The sequence below is a fragment of the Natrix helvetica genome (assembly GCF_964273705.1).
Source record: "Natrix helvetica genome assembly, chromosome: 1".
In the NCBI taxonomy this organism is placed as follows: Eukaryota; Metazoa; Chordata; class Lepidosauria; order Squamata; family Natricidae; genus Natrix; species Natrix helvetica.
This window is the reverse complement of record NC_138548.1, coordinates 199297051-199318001: the sequence shown is the minus strand read 5'-3', so window position 1 is coordinate 199318001 and position 20951 is coordinate 199297051. Positions and strand designations below refer to the sequence as shown.

Here is a 20951-nt window from a genome sequence, read left to right as displayed (position 1 = left end):
GTTTGTTCTTGCTTAGTAGGTTATATTAATGCAACTTTTTAATGGAAGTTTAACATGCAAAGGTGATGGGGGAAACAAGACCAACTAAGGATTCCCACCCACAATCCATCTCCATATTGAATTGAACTGACTTAAATAGATCATATCTGATTCTGACCCTGACATAAAACTGCAGATTTCATACCCAAGATAATAGATGGCCTAATACTGACAATACTTACAATGAGCTAATACACTTAGTCTAATGGTCCCCATATTACATTTGTCAGGACTGGTTCTTATAGCACTGGCAATTTCATGGGCTGGTTCAACCAAGCAAGCCGGTCACTATATTTATAACAAGATAGTGGAAACAGCATGACGCTTATAAGCTCTGAGGTAACTTCCGTGACTGCAATTGCAATAAAAGTGGCTCCTTGTGCACTCTTCCTCTGGAGTTCTATTTCCTCCAATTGCTCCCATATTCAAGAATTACAGCAACTCTGGCACCTCACCAAAATTAACAGCATACACTGTTTCATCTCAAGGATAATAAAAGGGAAGGAAGGCTACGTCAGTGACTTTCAAAGTGCACTGTAGGGAACTGAGGGGTTCCTTAGAAGTCTATCAGCATTTCCTCAAAATGCAAAGATTACAATGCCAGACCTGCTTTCCTTGAAGGCCATTTCACCACTACCCAATAACTCTTGTATTATTTTGCCTCAGAAAGACAATCAAGCATGTTCAAGAAGGCAGTCATTTTATAGAAAGATCCTCAAATTATTTTCATGTCAAAGATAGAGGAAATGATTCTATGAGTGTATAGAAAATACATACTCCAGCATTCATTCATTAAGGTAGACTAGCAATGTATCTAATGGTATTTATAGTTAGGCATAAGGCTGGTATTTATCCTCTTCGTAGTACATACTGAAAACCACAGCCCTAAAAATGCCTGTGTCACAATCAGACTGGCATGGTTAACCCACACTACTTTGCTGTCAGAAGAAGATGGCCCCATATTCCATAGCCCTGTAGAGAGGACCGCATGCTCGCAATGAATGCTGGGAGTTGCAATCCCAATACTGTACATTTAGAGGGCAGCAGGTATGGCTGAAGCTGTTGTGAGACTAAAAACAGAAACTGTTTGAAAATTAAGTGGATGATCCACCAAATCATGTTTTACCATGAGCAAGATCAAAGAGTCTTCTACGTCATTCCAAGGAAGCTTGTTATTTTGGAAGGGTGGCTTATATGGATGGATGCTTCCTTTCTCTTAGTACCTAGACCCAAGATGGCTTATATCCTCCGCTGATGTAACCTAGTTTGGGTAATGAAATATAAAGCTTCAGAATGGCAGTTCATCTCAACTGTGGAGTGCCCAGAACATCTAAACCAGATTCAGATTCCCTTTTCTCCAAGTTGATAGAATTATTCCATTTCAAGCTGAAAGGGCAAATCTCCTCTCTATGAGAAATAACCCTCTGTATATTAAAAAAATTGCTTGTCAAGCAAAAAGCAAATTTCTATAAAACGGGAGATTTGGAGGTTTGGGGACTAGTTTTGTTTTAATGGAAGCATGTAATTCCCTTCAGTTCAAAGGGGCTTAACGCATGTTTCTTTCAAACTGAAAATTATACACCTGTCCAATTTCCATGGGAGAGCTCATCAAGGTACATGTATTAGATCTTGCAACCCTACAGAATCCTACAGAAGAAGCTGAGACCAGATGCTATCTTCTGAGAAGTCCACAAATTATAATCCATTTAGGTAGGCATGGTTGTCATCCATGCTGGATCTCACAAATCCATTTCCAAAAACCTCCCTCCTTCTCTTCAGCTGAGGGAGAAATGATACTCCTCATGACCTGAGCAGGATTTGGAGAGGGCCTCCAACCCAGGAACACACACCTTTCTCACTCCAAGCTCAATTTTAATATTTTTTAAACTGTTCATCAGATCACTTTGCATTCTTTTCCTCCCTCTCCAGCACTTCTCCCCAACAGACAGAAAAGTCAGAAGCTAGTGGTTGCCTAGCAACACACACCTTTCCAAAATGACATTTCATTCAACCATTGTCCTCCTCAAATCCATCAAAATTCAGGATGAGAGATTTGCTTTAGGGACCTCCCAGCAAGGCTGCTGCTTATTAAAAAAAACAACTCTGGAGATCAAGTTTGACTCCCCATCTTGATGGCCATTTGTAAGGCCCTAAAAACCTGCCTTCTTTCCAGATCCGGGGCCCCAAGCGTGTGAAACAACCTGTCTCCTGATTGTATTAGCGATTGCCAGATTTCTCTCGGCTGGAATGTATTTTAATTGTTATAGTTGTCATTGCAATTTTAAATATTGTTCATTGCTCTGAGTCATTTGAAGAGATGGGTGGCCAAATAACTTGACTAAATAAATAGGTGCAAGGCAGGCAGGAAAAACAAAATACTTCTGCACCTACTGGATTTCCATTGGCTACTCCGCTGTTTAAGGTCCAAGAACTTTCCAATAAACTGAGGCCAAGTACCTTGGCTCTGCTTGTTTAAGAGATGAATTTTTGCTATGTTATTTGTGGGGAGAGAGGGCTAAAAGGAATGGACAGAACCTCCTTATGGATTAGAAACGCAAGGGTACAAAAGTATCAGCAGTCCTGTTTGTTCCCTCCTGCCCATAACATGTTTTCTCTTTCTTCGATTCATAAAATTGAGCACAATATTCTAGGGCCGTGATGGCAAACCTATGGCATGCGTGCCAGAAGTGGCACGCAAAGCCCTCTCTGTGGGCACGTGCGCCATCACCAGCTGCTTTTCTGGTCTTCACAGGCGCTGGAGCAGTGGAAAACCAAAGACCAGCTGGCTGGTGTGCACTGTTTTGGGGCTGTTTTTCGGGCTGTTTTCAGGCCTGAAAAACAGCCCAAAAACAGGCATGCACGCATCGGCCAGCTGGTCTTCGGGTTTCCGGCGCTCCGGCACGCCACATGCACACACATGCACATGTGTTCCAGTTTCGGCACTCGGTTCTGAAAAGGTTCGCCATCACTGTTCTAGGGCAAGATTTCTCAAACTCTGCGTTGTTCCAGAGGGTCTTGGCACTTTCTCACTCTCCCCACACCCTTGATCCCACTTGGATAACATGAAAGGAGTCATAGGGAAAGAGTCTCAATGCATATGGAAGGAGCCAAAAACAATGTTGATGCTTATAATGAATTAGTTTTTCATACATTTGCATTTTTTAAAGGGTTTTTTTTTTCTGTGATAACAATGCTCCGGATGTGTGTACTTGCCATGGTTTTTTGAAAGTGATGAAAGCTCTCGGTGATTTTCCAGTGGACCTCAGGCATACAGACAGAAAATAGAGCGACCCTTCTCTGTGACACAGCAACCTGGGTTGATCTTGCAGACAGTCTATGTCAGATCATTCCCCTGTGTTTGACAACACATTCCCCTCTGACGGTAACCAGTTCATCATTTTATAGTCATTGCAAATCTCTTAACACTCTTCAAAAGATACTAAAGAAAACAGTAATGACCATATAATGGCTTTGGCAGCTGTGCCCTTTGAAGACTATTCAAAAATGTGATTCTGGAATCTAGATTTTGGAATCCAGCATCATTCAGAAGTAATTTCAGAACACTCCCAATATTTAGTCTTGCTGGGCTTGGGAGCAAGAAAGGATAAAAAGAAGGACCTATTCTACCCTGTGATTGAAAGTGGGGGAGGGGAACTATCAGAGACCATTTCAGCCAGTTGCCGTCACCCTGCCAATTGGAAATGCATTCTCATCGTTATTATTGATCAGAGAAACAAATCAGGACACTGTGTAGTTGCTCATCTGATGTCCCTCTTTAAAAAACTTAACCTTATTGAAGTTTAATTATTTCATTGTGTGTTTTATTTGTCTTCCTTTGATGCTATATGTAGGAAAAAGTAAAACCACACAATAAAAGTTACACAGGATCAGAACAATGGCATTAATTGCTTGATGTTTCCTTTTTTCCAAACCATGCAACCTGACCTCCCAGAACTAAAAAAAAAGATTAATTTACTACCTTGAAGAAATTCAGGCTCTATAGTACCTTGCAGAATAACACTAACGGATCTTTCTATAAACAATTTCAGACAGGAACTTCTTTATCAAAATATATTGTATAAATTTACCGATCAAGTCCATGTACAGTATAAATATTAAAACTATTTATAGTATTTAGTAATTTCACTAGAAAATTATTTCAATTGCATGCAAGGCATTAAAATCTACACTCCTGTTTACTTAAAAGAGGGATATCTTTGTTATGGAATCCCCTTTTCATTGATAGAGCTAGACCTGCATTTTATGCAAATGTCAACAAAGAGAGGGAAGTAGGCAACACAATGGAATAGGAAAAGTAAATAAAACACCATATAAAATGCTGCCATGTAGGTAAGCAATGTTCATGTTTGCATGATGTGACTGGTTAAGACATTTCCCTTCCACTTCCTAGATTTCTTTTCACAACTTTGTGCACCAGTGGTACATGCTTAAGGGTGTTCCAATTGGTTGCTAAATTTACAGTTCTCTCAGCTGAGACAGATAAATAAATAGTTACACCAACTACGGTAAGTAAAATATCTGGGGTGGAAAGATCAGGTCAGTGTGACTCTGTAATGGGTCGAGGGGGGTGTATTGTTGGATATATGTGCACTATCGCATTGCCCCCTTTCAGTCTATGCTTCTAATTGGCTGGACTGGTATTCTCAGAGTTGTCATTACTTCCAGTTTCTGCTCTTTGTCCTCACAATTTCTCTTTATCTTCTCTGACAATGGAGTAAACACCATACTAGGCTGCTTATCATCTAGGAAATTACACGACTTTTCATTCTTTTACTCAGAATGCAGGTAAATCAGATATTCATGTTTTCTATCAAAATGTAATTTTCTAATACAAGTTGTCTTTCTTTTAAAATTCCAGCTTCCTTTATGAATTGCTTTATTTTTTAGTTTCCTGCTGCATAAGTTCTCACAATATATATCCACAACATTTTTTCCCGCCAAGAGATAGGGTAAAACCAAAACCATCACAAAAATGGATTGCCTAGAGAGCCCAAACGTTCACTGAGCCTCTATAGGATGTGATCTTAGTTGCAGATGGGGAAAGAGTTACTTCCCCCCACCCACCCACAAAAAGAACAGTTTGGATGAACTTTATCCTTGGCCCAATTCCAGTTAAGTGTCATGCAAAAAGAGCAATTGTTTCATTGTAGGAAAAAGACTGAGGAGTACAGTAAGCAAAACAGCATGCTTAATAATCTCTGACTTTCTTTGAAGAGGCATGTTAATCAGCAGTAAGAATTTGTTTGGTTTCACTTATAGAGAGTTTTTTTTATCATGAACCTGCACCAGTAAGCACAGTATATATTCTCAAGTGACTGCATGGTTTAAAACACTGTTTCATGCTTTATGGATCAACATTAAGGGCTAAAAGTGTATAGATGGTTCTAGTTAGAATCAGTTTTCTATCCCATGGCACTGTCCAAATGTTTATTTTAACTTCCATTTCTGTCAGCCAGCAAGACAATGGAAATTGGAGTACAACGGAACTGGAAGGGATCAGATTGGGAAAGGCTATCTCTTTGGGAGATGGTTACAAATTTTGCAGATTCTTTTATTACAAAAATTAGATGGTATGCTAGGTGATAGAAGATACAGAGCTTCTGAAATTAGGCAGTTTATAAAGCTAATAAAGAAATACATACATGCATAAATACACACATACAAATAATGAAATTTACTGGCAAGTCTCCAATGAATACAAGCAAAATAGGCCAGCTGAATGTGAACTGATTGCATACAATTGCAGCACTATGCTTATGTCAGGCAACTTCATAGAGCCACAGCACAAGTGAACACTGGCACCACTGATGTTGCTGTTTCTATACTACGGTAACAAGAGCCCCTAGAACAGGGGTGTCCAAACTTGGGAGCTTTAAGACTTGTGGACTTCAACTCCCAGAATTCCCCAGCCAGCATGGCTGGCTGGGGAATTCTGGGAGTTGAAGTCCACAAGTCTTAAAGCTCCCAAGTTTGGACACCCCTGCCCTAGAAATTAAAACAGTCTGTATGCATCAAAACTGAGCAAACAAAATCTTGTAACATTAATTAGCTAAACATTTGGAGTACTTCATTAGCCACAGATTTTTTTTTTCCTTTTTCTTCTTCCAAACATTGGGGGGGGGGGGGTTTAATTTTGCTCCAGAGTGCAGTTTACACATTTTATTGCAAAAACAGACTTCAAAATAACACACTAGCACAAAAGACATTAAGAGGCATCAGGGAATATCCTTGAAAGTGCTCTGACAAATAAATGCAAATTGCCTCTTATGATTTGGGCCTGTCCTACTCACAGCAATATAGATTTATGACAGCCAGGTGGCCTTTCACTCCTTTAATCTACAATGATTTCTACACAGATGCATCAGAAATGTCAATTTGCAGAGAAAACATTCATTTATACCCTATTATTTTTATTAGTAACACTAGGCAGCAAGCATGCCTAATATTCCTTCCTCCTATTTTTCTCACAACAACAATCCTGTGAGGTCAGTTAGGCTGAAAGAGGGTGACTGGCCCTGGGTCACCCACCCGGCTTTCATAGCTACCATAAGGCCAGACTAGAATTCAGTGTTTCCCAGTTTGTAGCCTAGTGCTTTAATCAAACCAAAGGTGCTCATTGACAATCCGCAAACTATAGCAATTGCATAACACATGGTTATGCAATTTGAGATCCAGAAACATAATCAGGTGAATTCCTCTTATAGTTAGTTTCCACTTCCCTCTTATTAAAGAGCTGCAAATATCTCTGACCACCGAATACAATGGGGAACTCGGGGCAAAAAAGACATGTTGTGAAAATATCAGATGAATCTGTGGAACCTCACCCCACCTGGCAACTCATCCCCCATCCAAGATCCATATCCAAATTCATACTTGGCTATAAAGTGCATTGAATAGTTACTGTAGTAGCTACCACACCAGGGGTCACCAGCACAGACCCTTCACCTTCCACCCTAGACATACATTAAAGGTTGTATGTGTGATCTTTTGTCGTAAAGGTTTCCAAAACAAGTTGTTGAGAAGAACATTCAAACTGTTGTGGCCTGATACTGACAAAGCTCTTTTTTTCCTTTCTTTTTCTTCTTTTCTTCTCTCTCCTCCCCCCACCCCCTCTCACACACACACACAAACTCACAGAATTAGCTTGAATTTGTACCACCAAAGCTGAAAGAAAATAATGGAAAGAAGGCTGGAACCCGCTTTCCCTTGGCTTGCTTTCCAAGATACGCTGCTTGGTTTGTACTGTTTGGGATGCAGCACACGCTTTCCTCTTGTATTCTGGGCAAGCAGGGTAGCCCTGCTTTGCAGATGATGTTCCTCTGTTTCCAATAGTGGGTTATCAACTGCTGGGAAGAAAAGCAAGTGAATTTTCCCTAATCCTCCCTCCCAAAACACAGCAGCTGCATGGTAAGCAAGACTACTGTGGCTAATGGCCCTGGGCAAGTAAAAAGCATAGCTGGTTATTAAACGCCAGATGGCAGCTATAGAAATATGTTGTAGGAAGTATGAAGTGCCTTGGGACACCTTAACAAAGCATAGAACAGGAAGTGGATCAATCAATCAGCATGCAGGATGCATATCTCCACACAAGGCGCAGTTGGGATTTGGAAAGTGTGTGGGTCGGCCCGTCTGCAACCATCCGCAACCTCCTCTTACCCATCAACCCCTTTGCAGCATAGGTATGCAGTGACGTCTATGTGCAGTTGTGGGCAACTTTAAATCAAGCTTTAGACTGCCATTACTATCACCTGACATAATTTCCAGGTGCTCTGAACTATAACCCTCATAAAGCTTTACTTCTGGCCCAAACGTCTAGTGAGCTGCCCTGCTGGAAAAAGCATGTTTGAAATTTTATGAGACTGAAGTTCATCAGCCAGCTGCAACTCTCGGACCAGCAACATTGTGAACAGCAGCTCCAAGAGCATAAAATGGACATAATAAGGGCCCTTGGTACAGACTTCCTTGGGGACAGAGGTAGGCAAACCTGTAATGAATGTCTAGCTGTGATTCACAACCCTATAGAGCCAGATTACTTGGAGTTCTTCCAGTTGAAGGATTCTTTAACATACTTTTTACTGAAAGAACAAGTGAGCAAGAAGCAGGTGGAAAAGCACAAATGGGTTGCAAACATCAAGTGACTTTGTGGTTTGAACCTTTTGAAAAATGCTGTGAGTGAGCTGTAGCATTGGCATAATAAAAGTCTTGCCTGGAATCCACATAGGATTCAACACCAGTGTGGAGTTGCCTCCGCCTCTTGGCTGAAAGCCCAGCCTTTGGCTGGAAAGGACAGAACTAAAGAAAGGATAGGATACTGTAAAAGAGAAGGAAAGGAACCTCTCAAAGAAGCACGGTCCTAGTCAAACAGGTAGCCTGAGTTGAGTCGTCAGAAATAATGGCCACCCATTGAATAATCTGGAGCCAAGAGTTTCTACACTTTTGCAGACTCATCCATGCAAACACCCTGACAGAGAAATGATGCACATCAACCAGTAGCTTTTTTTTTATAGTTGCAATAATGTTATTTCATGCCTTTAAGACAGTCTTCCTCATGGACAACTCGCACTATGTCCAGGCACCACCCCAACACAGCTGGACGACAAGGCTTACTGGAATCTGGTTTAGAGTCTACCAATTCTCACCAGCCCGCATCCCCTCCCTGCCGTAGATGGGCTACACTGCATAGGATGATTCCACAGCGACGTTGAAAGGCAGCCCTGCATATGCAAATCGGTCCAGATTTCCCCATCTATTCTGGGATTCCCATACCAAATCTATCTGAGGAAACTACAAAGTGATGTAAAGACGACGGGTGGGTGGGGTGGGGGCGGGGAGTTGGGCTCTTTCCAATCCATCCGTAAGGTCCCTAAAGGAATCCAAACGAATTCTAGTCTAAATCTTTTTGAGTTTCACTGCACGGGAGGACCACGCTAACCCAAAAGGCGCGTGGCAGCGCTGAGCAGACCCTCGCGCGTAGAGAAGCCGATACTCCACGAAGAGTCCACTCCGTTCCGCCCAACCGGTGAGGTAAATCTATTAACATTTGCAACCTTTCGCGCGGGGAAAGCCGCCGCAGTATAGAGGGGCGGTCAACGGAACAGCCCTGCTGCACGCGAAAACGCGACCAAACAAACACGCGCGGAGGGGAGAGGAGGCATCGCCTCTCCGCCAGCACCGAAGCGCGCCCGCAGAGGCCGGAATCCCTGCAGCAATTTGCCGCCCTGAGTGGATTCAGCGCACCCTCCTGAAACCGCCTGCAGAAAAATCAATCCCTTCTCGTCGAGTTGGCGTTTTGGCGCAGCAACGGACAGAGCTTTGGAGCCTCGAGTGGGTTTCTCGCCTCTTTCCCGCCGCAGGAGTAAAGTGAACAAGCGTGGACGGGCAAAGCTAGAGGAGGAAAACCAAACCACCAAGACCGAACGCACCAGAGCAGATGCTCTGCAGCAAGCCCGGATCATCCGACAGAAGGAGGCAGCTGCCTGCGCAGCCAGAGGGGACGGAGAGAAAGAGAGAGGCGGGAGAGGCAGAGGCGCTTCGCGTTGCTTACCTTGCAGAGCAACCGAGGGTCCCTGGAGGCGATAGGCGCAAATAAGGGAGGTGCAGCAGTCGGTCGAGTTGTATTTTCCGCCCGTCTCGGGTTTCTGCAAGGTGCCAGCAACCTCATCCGTTGGCGAGGCCGATGCCTTTTGTTTTTCTGGCGTGGTGTGGACGCGACTCCAAGTAGCGCGCGAAGGAAAGCGTACCGCCCCCCCCACCCCGCCCAGCGGGGCTAGCAAACTGGGGGAACCCCGCCTCGGCCAGGCGCCTTCTACCTAAAGTCCGTCAGCGGACAGGCTAGCGGGGTGGAGAGCGAAGGAGGCAGTCGGGAAGGCTAATTATGGCAAGTGGGAAGCGGCTCGTGGGCGCGCGTACGTGTGTGTGTGTGTGTGTGTTCGCTCACGAGGCAAGCTAGCGCTGGGGTTCGCGTAAGCAGAGTGTACTGTACGTTTGGGCGATGCAGGAGAAGAGAGCTTGGCCTCACAGCTCCGGCAGGCAGAGAAAAAAATACGAAGTAGTAAACAGGTACAAGTAGTAAGCGTCCGGGTGTGAACCCTTAGAAAAGCAGGACAGTTCAGGGTCACGTGAATAAAGCATAAACTGTTTCCCTGGGAGCATGTGCAGAGCTTCTCAACTCTGTCCGGATGGTAGTCGGGTGTCGATTTAAAACAAACAAACCAGAAACTCTTAAGGTCAGATCGCTTTAATGAAAAGGTACTTTCCATTTGGAAAGGAACCAGATGTTGATTTTGTTCCAAATGAGCTTACTGGGCTTTTTCCTCACCAAGTACGCATCTTCCCTTACTGCTGTTTCAGGAACCATTGGCTCAAAGTATTTGGATTTGAAAATGCTGCCGACTTAATTCCTAGCATCATTAGGAATTTAACATCCTTGGGAGCTAAAATGCCAATGGAGCTCCTCCTGACAAAACTCATAGGCTGGGTATACAGAAGTTGGGCTACAATTAACACAGCACTATGGCTGGAGTGGAAACAACTTTGGTATTTGGTAACTGAGGTGAAAATAAAATCTGTGGCTAACCCAGAGTTCAAGCTATCAAGACGGGTGGGAGGATTTCATCAGCATATTTTAAAAGTTTTCTATTTTTTTCATTCCAGGAAAAGAATAAGATTGATGCATATTTTTAAAAAATGTAATGAATACATCATGCCTTAAATAAGTAAGCCGTGTATTTTGAATTCATAGATACATACTTAACACTTATAGTAAATGCTTCCAGAATAGGATTTAAGATTATAGCTCCTTGAAAATGGAGGATGCTTCCCTCTGAAAGTGATGATTGAATCAATCCTTTCTTTACCGAATGTTAACGTTTAATATTTTAAATTTTTTCTAAATGGTTTATTATTGGAAATGCAAAGAAAGTTGTGAAGGTATCATTCTTTAATGCTGTCAGCCAAAGAAAACGTGGCATTAAGCCTGGGATTGATCCTTCCCTATCTGTTATTGCTTAATAAAAACATCGTTGTTGATCTCCAATTGTAAAGGTTTTTTTTTTCCAGGAGCGGGGGAGAGGAACGGGGGAGAGGAACGGGATGGGACAGATTCCTATTAGAATGCATTTTTGCTTCATATGGTCTGAAGTTCAGGGAAAGGGTGTTTGACTCTTTCAGTCTGTGTCCTGCCAAGGAACATACTGAGGTCAGAGCTCCTCCAATCTTTTTCAGAACTAATGGAAGATAAATAATGCAATAATAGTTTGCTAATGTAACCAAGCTGCCTTAAAAAAGATGGTACAGTGGCAAATCCAAAAGGAACAAATATGTCAGATTAAAAGAAGTAGCCAGATGTGTGATCCCTCAGCAGTCATATAGTGTGCTCCAAAATTCAGAGCTTGGACAATCTAAGTTTGAATCAGATCCATGTTGGTTATCCAACCAAGGAATATGAAATAGCTACTTTTCTAAAAACAATACGTGCCAAATACCTTATTTTAACATTTAAAAAAATGATAGGGCAGGGTACAATAATTTTAAAACAAGAATAAGCCATGGAATACCATATATAAATGATAAAAATTAACAATAAAATACAATACAATACATCATAGATACCATTCAGTTAAACTAGCCTAAGAGCCAAATGCCAGCTGGAATCATACTGCTTTTGGTAGTAATTGAAATTATTCATGGTTCCAATGGAAGAGATATCAATCTCCCTACAATCTGTACTTCAGGATTAAACAGGAGTTCTTGGTGCTGTCTGAATTTAGTAGTTGCTTTGATGTTCAGGGTTGGTATTCACTTACCTTCCCTACTGGTTCGCAAATGTGAGCATGCACGTTTGCTTTGCTCGCACAAGCCATCTCCACACATGCGCACAGCCTTCCGTCCATATGCTTTTGGTGAAAAAGGGCCTAAATGGGATGCCGTAGAGCCAGGGCAGGTGGGCAGAGCGATTTCCGCTACCAGTTCAGGCGAACCAGTCTGAACCGGTAGAATACCACCTCTATTGCAGTTGTTGCACACTGATGATATTACCTAGTTGGATAGTGAATTTGCAAGGAAAGACCCAGCCCAGAGAGCACCGTTGTCAGCGTTCCAAATACCATGCAAAAGTAAATCAGAGTCCAGAGCAGAATCATCCTTAAAGTTCCAATTTAATAATACAGGCACGTTGGCATTGTGCTATGAAATTTCAACTCTGATTTACATCCTGAGAGTTCACCCAGTTGAAAGTTTATGATCTATCCCCACACCCCATAATTCATCACATGTTCCAATCATCATCTTCCACGCTGGCATCTACACCCCTCTGCTTCCGGTCAGGTATCGAGGTGCAGAGACAAAAGATGACCTTGAGCTTCTAGGAAGAATCAAAACAATACATTCCATAATCCTACTCCTTTCTATTCCCCCCTCCCAACTACTACACTAATGAAACACATAGGAGATTATAAGAAAGTGTGGCAGGCCAAAGATTCTTAAAGGAACTTCTGCAGGCCTGACAACCATATCCAGAACCCATATTTATTTATTCTTTAAAAATTCTGAATAAGTTAACTAGTAGAGAGGTATAAAACCAACTAATAAAAATAAATTACAATTGAATATATTATTGTAATTCATTATACCATAGTTCTGCCAAGGTGCAAGGAAACCAACCACTAATGGTTTAGTATGACATATGAATTAATCTCTTATGTTAATTACTGAAACAAGGTCCCCTTCCAAAACAAGAAAATTTCTGCAGGCATCGTACAAAAGAGAACAGCAGTTGCCATTTAATTATATTGTGGAGACAACAGATTAAAAAATTGTATGATAAAATGATTGCAAAATTTCAGAGGCAATAATGATGGATCAATAGGAAGACTTATGAAGAAAAAAATCAAATATAGATCAAGCTACAAACGAAGGAAGAAATGGTGCAAAATGTTTTAAAGGTGATACATATATAACTCCATCTATGAGTATAAAATGGTTAATTGGATAAATCATATAACACTAATTGGAAATGCAGTAACAAAGAAGGAACATTTTATCAGTTGTGGTTAGCATAATACCCCCCAAAGTACTGAAAGTAATAACCAAATATACAAAAAGTTCTGAAAATAAGAAAAACCATAAATATTTTTATTAAGTATAACCTCAGAGAGTGTAAGTGATAAGCATCTTATTTTATTAAGACATAAGGTGACAGTGGCAAGAATCAATCTGATTCTCATACAATACTGCAAAAGAGAACCCTTACCATCGGTGCAGAACTAAATAATATAAAGAATATGTGGTATTGTGGCTCCTGCCCTGTCAAACAGTCTGCCACTGGAGGTAAAAACTGCTCCCACCTATTTGGTTTTCTAAAAAGATAGTAAAACCGGGTTTTGCTACTAGAGTTGTTTGACAGGGAAAGATCTCAGCCCCGTGTCATCCATCCCCTTGGTTCAAGTTTTATATATAATCCTTAATTTTAATTATTTTTATATTTATCTTTTTTACTGTTTGTAAACTGTTCAGGGTCACCCTATTGGTGAGATAGGTGGCATATAAATTTAATAAATAAATAATGGGGGGGGGGGACTGATAGTATACATTCACAGCAGAAGTCTGACCAAATTTAAACAGAAATGGTTCCCTTATATACTAAGAAAAGGAAAGACAACCTACGCAGTTATGGTTTTTGAAGAAAAGAGATACACTGTTTTTAGAAGTAATAATAATAATCCCCACAGAGGTTCGCTGCTGGGGGTTCGCATGGGTTCGGGAGAACTTCTAGCTAAAATTCTGTGCAGTTCGGAGAACCCCCAAATCCCATTCTTAGCTGGCCCCGCCCACTCCACCCTGCCTCTCCCAGGAGTCCCCACGTGGCCTGTTTTGGTTGCAGATAAGTGCAGGGCACGCATGGAGGCTCAGGGAGAGCGAAAAACCAGCCTACTGGAAATTTGGGGAGGCCAGAAATGGATTCCAGAGGGCCTCCGAAACCTGGAGAGGCCGTTTTTCCCTCCCGGAGGCTCGAGAAAAACCTCCAGAGCCTGGGGAGGACAAAAATGCCCCCCCAGCCATGGTGCAGGAGGCTGACTAGGCCATGCCCACCATGCCCATGCCCACACAGCAACCGGGCAGAGAATCCCTTGCTAAAATTGTTGAAGCCCACAGCGATGCATTACCTTGATGTGGTTGTGACGCTTGTGCTCTGCGAGTTTAGAATTCAAACATATGCACCAGGTTAGTGGATGTGGCAGTACCTGGAAACAGCAGAATAGAAGACAAAGTACAAGAGAAAATAACAAAATACAAATACCTGCAAATAGAAATAGAATTACTGTGGCAAGAGAAAATAAAGATAGTACCAATAGCAATAAGCACCTTCGGTAGAATCCCAAAGCAACTGGAGCATACTTGAACACCATTATATTGATAAAACCACCGTCAGTCAGTTGCAAAAGGCAGCTTACATCCTGTAGCAATACCTTTAACACCATGAAAAAACTACATCTGCCTGTCCCAAGTCCTTGGGAATGAGTCAACGGTGGACTGCCAAGTCCAGTCTAAATATCTGACTGATTGTATGAAGAACTATAATAATAGTAATTAAAATGATTCAAACAGAAATGAGTACAGTAATACTATTCAAAGCAAAGCATAGAAAAATATCCAAATAGCAATTAGTAGCTAGGGGAAAAAAGGAGGTGGAGGAGAAAACAGGGTGGGGAGCTACCAGAATGTATGTAGCAGAGGAGGGTTGCTGCAGGTTCGGCTGAACCGGTAGTGGAATTCAGACCTGGGTTGCAGAACTGGTAGTGACCCAGGCCTGACATGCTCCCGAACCGGTTGCCCTTGCTGCCACTGATGTTGCCACCATGTAGGATTTTAGTGATTGCGCATGCGCAGTTCACTGTAAATTGTTCTACAATTTACATTGAATAGTGCATGCGTGCACAGCGCGCGTCTGGCGTGAATGCGGGTTGTGATCCGGTAGTAAAACCAGCAGCAACCCACCCCTGGTTATGTATGTATGTATGTATGTATGTATGTATGTATGTATGTATGTATGTACAGTGTGTATGTGCATGTGTTTGTATAGATACATACACATATGTAAGGTAGAGACAAACACACATTGTACACCATTACTGACTGTGGACTGCAAAGAATAGGTGCCTGCAGTTTTCCTGCCAAGATTTTTGGAAGTGGTTTGCCCTTGCCTTTTTCCTAGGGCTGAGGAGAAAGGGACTGACCCAAAGTCACCCAGCTGGCTTTATGCCCAAAACAGGACTAGAATTGTGATCCCCCGGACATCTCTCTTTCTCTGATCTGTTTTGCTTTTTAACTTTTTGCCTCAAATCCTTTTATCTATGCCTATGTTTTTGCCTTTTTTTTTGCTTGAATGTTTTATTGAACCAATAAAAAATTAAACAAACAAACCAAATAATTTCCATCGATTTTTAAATATCCTTTTCAACAATATTTCACAAATGACCATTTCGTTTTTATGTTGTTGGAGATATAGTGAACCTACCGTTTATGTGAATATATTGTTCCATTTCAGTAAGAAGCAATTACATGTATAATTCAACTTGAGGTTTGTTTCACGAGAAAGTTAACAACATTATCAAACGATTTATTGTCGGCATTGAAAATATGGCTACAATTATTTAGTGGTTTGCAGAATTGATTAATATAGATCAACTATGGATAACTGTAATGAATCACAGCTTCAGTTTATCAGTATATGCATGCTTGCAAATATGTATTTTGTATATTGTTTCCTTTTATACTTTATTTTACATTTGTGAGTATTTTCTCTTCTTTTTATATTTGGTTAATTAAAAAAGACAAGTTCTCAGCCAACTTCAAAGTGGGCCTTAATACTGATATAGGATATATAATGTAGTTTATCCATTAATTTTTTTACTATAAACTTATTAATGCTGAAGTATGCCTACAACACTGAAAGTGAGGGCTTTCTCGGTCATTGCTCTAAGCTTCAATGTCGGGTAGACTTTTATCAAAGCATATATGAAACTACACTATCATTTGTAAATACATGGTTCATACCTACACATATTATGCAAATCTAGTCATTTGTATATTATACGCTAAAATATACCAGTAATTAAATAAAGTTTTGTACAATATGTGAACTGGGTCACTGCTTGCCCACAGGCATATAATGTGATAGTCATTATTTTTTAACAAAACCCATAAGAAGGATCAGGAAGTAAACAGGAAAATGAGTTAACTGAGTATAAAGCGACAACAATAAATACTGTATGCATTTTCTATGCATTATCAAAGAAAGATGAACTGCACTGCATTTCTACAACAATCTGTTTCAATTGTATAGATCAGCCTTCCAGTCCCCAGTCTCATTCCCTCAGGTAATTTTCTCAATGCCATATTGAAGTGTTTGGTTCAAGATTTAAAGGTACCTGAGTGGAGAAAACTGACACAACCCAGATTAATATGCTTACAGTATCTTTTTGCAGTACTGTTGTGGACAAAAGTTAAGTGATTAAGTGGTTTAAAACACCAAGCTAGAAAGCAGGAGACCATGAGTTCAAGTCCCACCCTTGCTATAAAAGCCAGCAGGGTGACTTGGGCCAGTCACACTCCCCCAGCCTAACTCATCTCACAAGGTTGTTGTGAGAAAAATAGAAGGAAGGTGTACTGGATATGTTTGCCACCTTGAGTTACTTGTAAAAACAATACAAGAATAAAAACAAACAAACAAATACTGCTCACAACAGGATGCTTTGCAGGGAAGGAGGAGGAAGGAACAAAAATAGGGAGATGATGGTGTGATTGGCAATATGGTGTTTAGCCTCTGCTCTGGATAACCTGTTGTACAGGTACAATCCATGTACCCCAAGACAGATATTTCTCTCTTCTGCTTCCAAAGTTTCCCCTGTTGATTGGAAATTCATAAAGAGGAAGAAATGTGGTGATTAATGTAAAGCAGTGACACTCTCCCCTCTTCTCTCACAAGAACTGCCACAATATGTGTGAATCATCATGACCATTGGTGTCTTCCTCCATGTTGGTAATTAGCAATTTGTGCAAGGAATCTGACTAGAAACCTGCTTGGTGTCAGAAAGGTGAGAGGATATATTGGTGTGGCCAGGAAAAACCAAAATGTTATAATGTAGTGAATTACAAGTTTTATTAAACTTATTTGGTACAATAAGGTTAAACAAGCTAAAGCAATTTTTAGACAAAGTATTTATATCATATTAGGACACTATACAGATAGTTTACATTGCAGAAAAACCTGCATGAATAAGCAAACTTCCTTGGCTACACCATGTTGTTAGGCAATATACTCTATAGATACAGAACAACTAATTATATATGTGACCTGAGCTATCTTTAGCAAAATGGTCCTTTTCCTTGAGCTTAGGTCTATATATCAAGCACAATCTAGTACTGTTGGCTAAGGCAAAATTAATCATGTTGGGCATTATTGAAATGTTGTTTCAGGAGGCTTGGATTAAGTGTAGACCCTGGACAATGAGTAAAATTATAGAGGATTATGTTCCAAATGAGCATTTAAAGCTAATCCATAATGTAATTTGAATGTTTTTGATGCATGCATTCTTTCCAGTCACCAGCACATATGGCTTTTTTCCACTTAGGCCTGGATATACTGCACAAGCCAAAAAGAGGGAATAAAAATATCTACAGACCTCTTACATCCTGGACATAAATGGTTTCAACTTCTCCACTCAGACGCCGCTATAGGGCATTGCATGCCAAAAAAACTAGACACAAAAATAGTTTTTCCCCCATGCCATCACTCTACTAAACACCTAATTTCCACAGAAGTGTCTTATGCCTAAGGATATTTACCCAAGTAATAGAGCTCTATTGTTATTATCCTTTTCATCTTCTCAACTTTCTCATCTTTTCCTACTGCCTTCTCTTATTGGTACCTTATGATATATCACATTGTTATGATTTATGATCTATGACATATCATTTTGTTATTTGCATGTACACTGAGAGTTTATGCACCAGAGACAAATTCCTTATGTGTTCAATCATACTTGACTCATAAAGAATATTCTATATTCCATATTAATATTTTTGACACCATAGTTGTTGAAAACTAGTAGCATTATTTCTACCATTTTATGTTCTGGGTGTGCAAATAGGAGCCAAAGAACCAAAATCACTTGCCCAAGCTCCTTGTTTAACTAAATGATTCATCCATTTGAAAAAAAATTACAATACAGCCCCAAAGTATGGTTTACAAACTGCATCAACTGACTTCATATAATATACCAAGCAAGTGTCAAATAAATAACTTTTGGGCTTGATACAATATGTGACTCTGAACCTCCTTTCATCTAAGTTTACCGATGTGGATATTGATCCATTTAAATGTGGGACGGATCAACTGTATTAAATGCCAGAGCAAATGTATTAAGTTTGGGCATAGTCAAATATCTAACTAAACATTTTGTTATCCTAGAGAAAATTTTGGTCTTGTATAAAAAAAAATGGCAAGGACTACAATGTTATCATCATATTGAATTCAAAAGCAGAATTATGGCACACTGCAGTTCAGAATGGGCACTAAGTCCCAGTACCTTGGACAGCACCATGTGAATGTTTGGGAGGGGTTACATAATTTCAACCAATGTCAGTCAAAATCATAAGGTAATACATAAAGGTAAGTCTTCTTACCATAAGAACCCTTTCCTAATTGAAACAGGGTACAGTAAGAAGTTTAAAGGGACTGTGGTCTGGCATAAAGATTCACCTCATAGTCCCAAATTGTATTTCTTCTTGCATACATTTTTAGAGTCATCTTCTCAAATCCAATCTTTTACCACACTTTTTACTGCAGTATTAGATTGCCTGACTTTTCCTTCTCAAACAAATTTGTGAGCTCTATTTTCAAGCATCAAATTAGGAAGAGGAGGAGGAAAAAAGAAGAGGATTGTAATAATTATGTACAGGGATTTTTTCATGAAAAATGGAAAAAGCTATCTAATAGTTTTTTTTAAAAAAAATCATTTTACGCATCCCTATTCTTCATTTCAAGTAGCCCTTTCTTGCTATTCTCCACATTTTCCCTTCGTTTAAAAATAAAGACATGGTTATGAGGTTAAAAAGGAGGAATTCACAGGGCATCTCCAGCCCACCAGTCGACATTTGACAATATCCATTCATCAAGCTAAACCAAGATTGAGAAACCTAAGCTTCTTAGGTTTCTAAGTTTAAAGAATATATTGAAGAAGTAATTCTCTGTTTCTTCTGGTTCATTCATTTCTTCACATTTGTGTGCATCAGTAGAAAGAAGTCTATTTAGTGTATTGAGAGAGAGATGGTGAAGGTCCAAAGAAAAGAAAAGTTTATGAAGGAAAATCTATGTTTTTATAAAGCACATGCATGTTTGGGCTTTCTGGCCTTATGTTGAGAGAAAGGCGAAGACAGGATATAGTCTTCCTGTAGGAAGCATGCCAAAACTAATATATATAGTCCCCAAACCTGACAGTTCTATCTATCTATCTATCTATCTATCTATCTATCTATCTATCTATCTATCTATCTATCTATCTATCTATCATCTATCTATCTATCATCTATCTATCTATCTATCTATCTATCTATCTATCTATCTATCTATGGAATAGCTCTCTACATTTATGTTAAGTAAAGGGTTAAGAGTGAACCAAAATAGCAAAAAAAACTGCACTTGATCCAATTATCACTGGAAGAAAGTTACTATACAGAGAGTGAGCCTTTAATAAGATAGATTATTGGCTCAACTAAAAATCAATACAATTAAAGGATTACTAAACATAATTACATATTTCTGAAGCATGCAGGAAGCAGAAGGATAGTGATTCTCCAACAAGCTTCCCGTAATTATTCATTTACACTTATTAGAACTCAGGGACGCTTTCCCTTTGATTATTCGTCATGCAGGAACTATGTAACGTATCTGCCCAGATCTGAGCAATGGTAAAGACCACTCCCTCCAGGCTGAGAGAGTTAAGAATGTCGGATAGAGAAATCACAAGGCATTGCTGAAAGCATAGAAAGACTATCTTTTAACTGCCACTGAAAACAAATGATTTAGACTAGAGTAGCTGGATGCAGATGGAGGCATCTACTATAGCAGATAATATGCTAGACACAAATATTTGGCAGTTCAGGCCACCATGATGGAATATTCATTTTTTTTGTCTTGAAATGATATTTCTTTTTTGCACCACCTTGGGATCCCTATTTATTTTTATTTTACTACTAAACAACGCATGATCCATTGCATCATTATTACAGAGATTTCTTTATGTAAACATAATGACCATGTGGTGGGAAAAAAGAAATGGGAGCAGGAACAACTTGCAACTTTCTGCTGGCTTTCCCATTGACTTTGCTTGTGGAAAACTGGCAGGGAGCATCAGAAATGAGGACAGAGAAATATGGCTGTTTCATCTTCCCATGTGCCATGCAACCTATAGGTTTTTGGCAAATGTAGTCAGCAAGTGGAATGATGCTGAAGTGGCCATAATTTAGCTAAAGTCCAATCTCACAGGAGTTATGGATGCTAAATGTTGGACACATTCTGTAAATTAGCTAATTTGAACTATCTTGTTTCAGGAATTGTTGCCATATAATGCACTGTTTCTCCAAATTGAAAGTTACAGACACAATATATAATATATATTAGCTGTACCCGGCCAAGCGTTGCTGTGGCCCAGTCTGGTTAAATGGGAAAAAAAGAAAAGAGAAAGGGCAAGTTTGTAATATGTTTAATTTCACAATGCTTGTTGGTATACAATATTTTTTGTTATTCCATTGTGTGTGCAGATATAGAGATTTATAGAGAACATCAGACCATTTGGGAACGCATTAATATTGCTTGCAGGAGATTTCAGGCA

General features: G+C 40.2%; 1 long non-coding RNA gene across 1 annotated transcript in view; it reads right to left on the bottom strand.

Annotated features, from left to right (window-relative positions):
- The window catches only part of LOC309393106, a 129261-nt gene extending 118173 nt beyond the window's left edge, over positions 1 to 11088 (bottom strand). Inside the window, exon 1 of the long non-coding RNA XR_014175531.1 lies at positions 9605 to 11088. This is a non-coding gene — a long non-coding RNA (uncharacterized lncRNA). The remainder of the gene's footprint in view (positions 1 to 9604) is intronic.
- Between the last annotated feature and the right edge of the window lie 9863 nt (positions 11089 to 20951).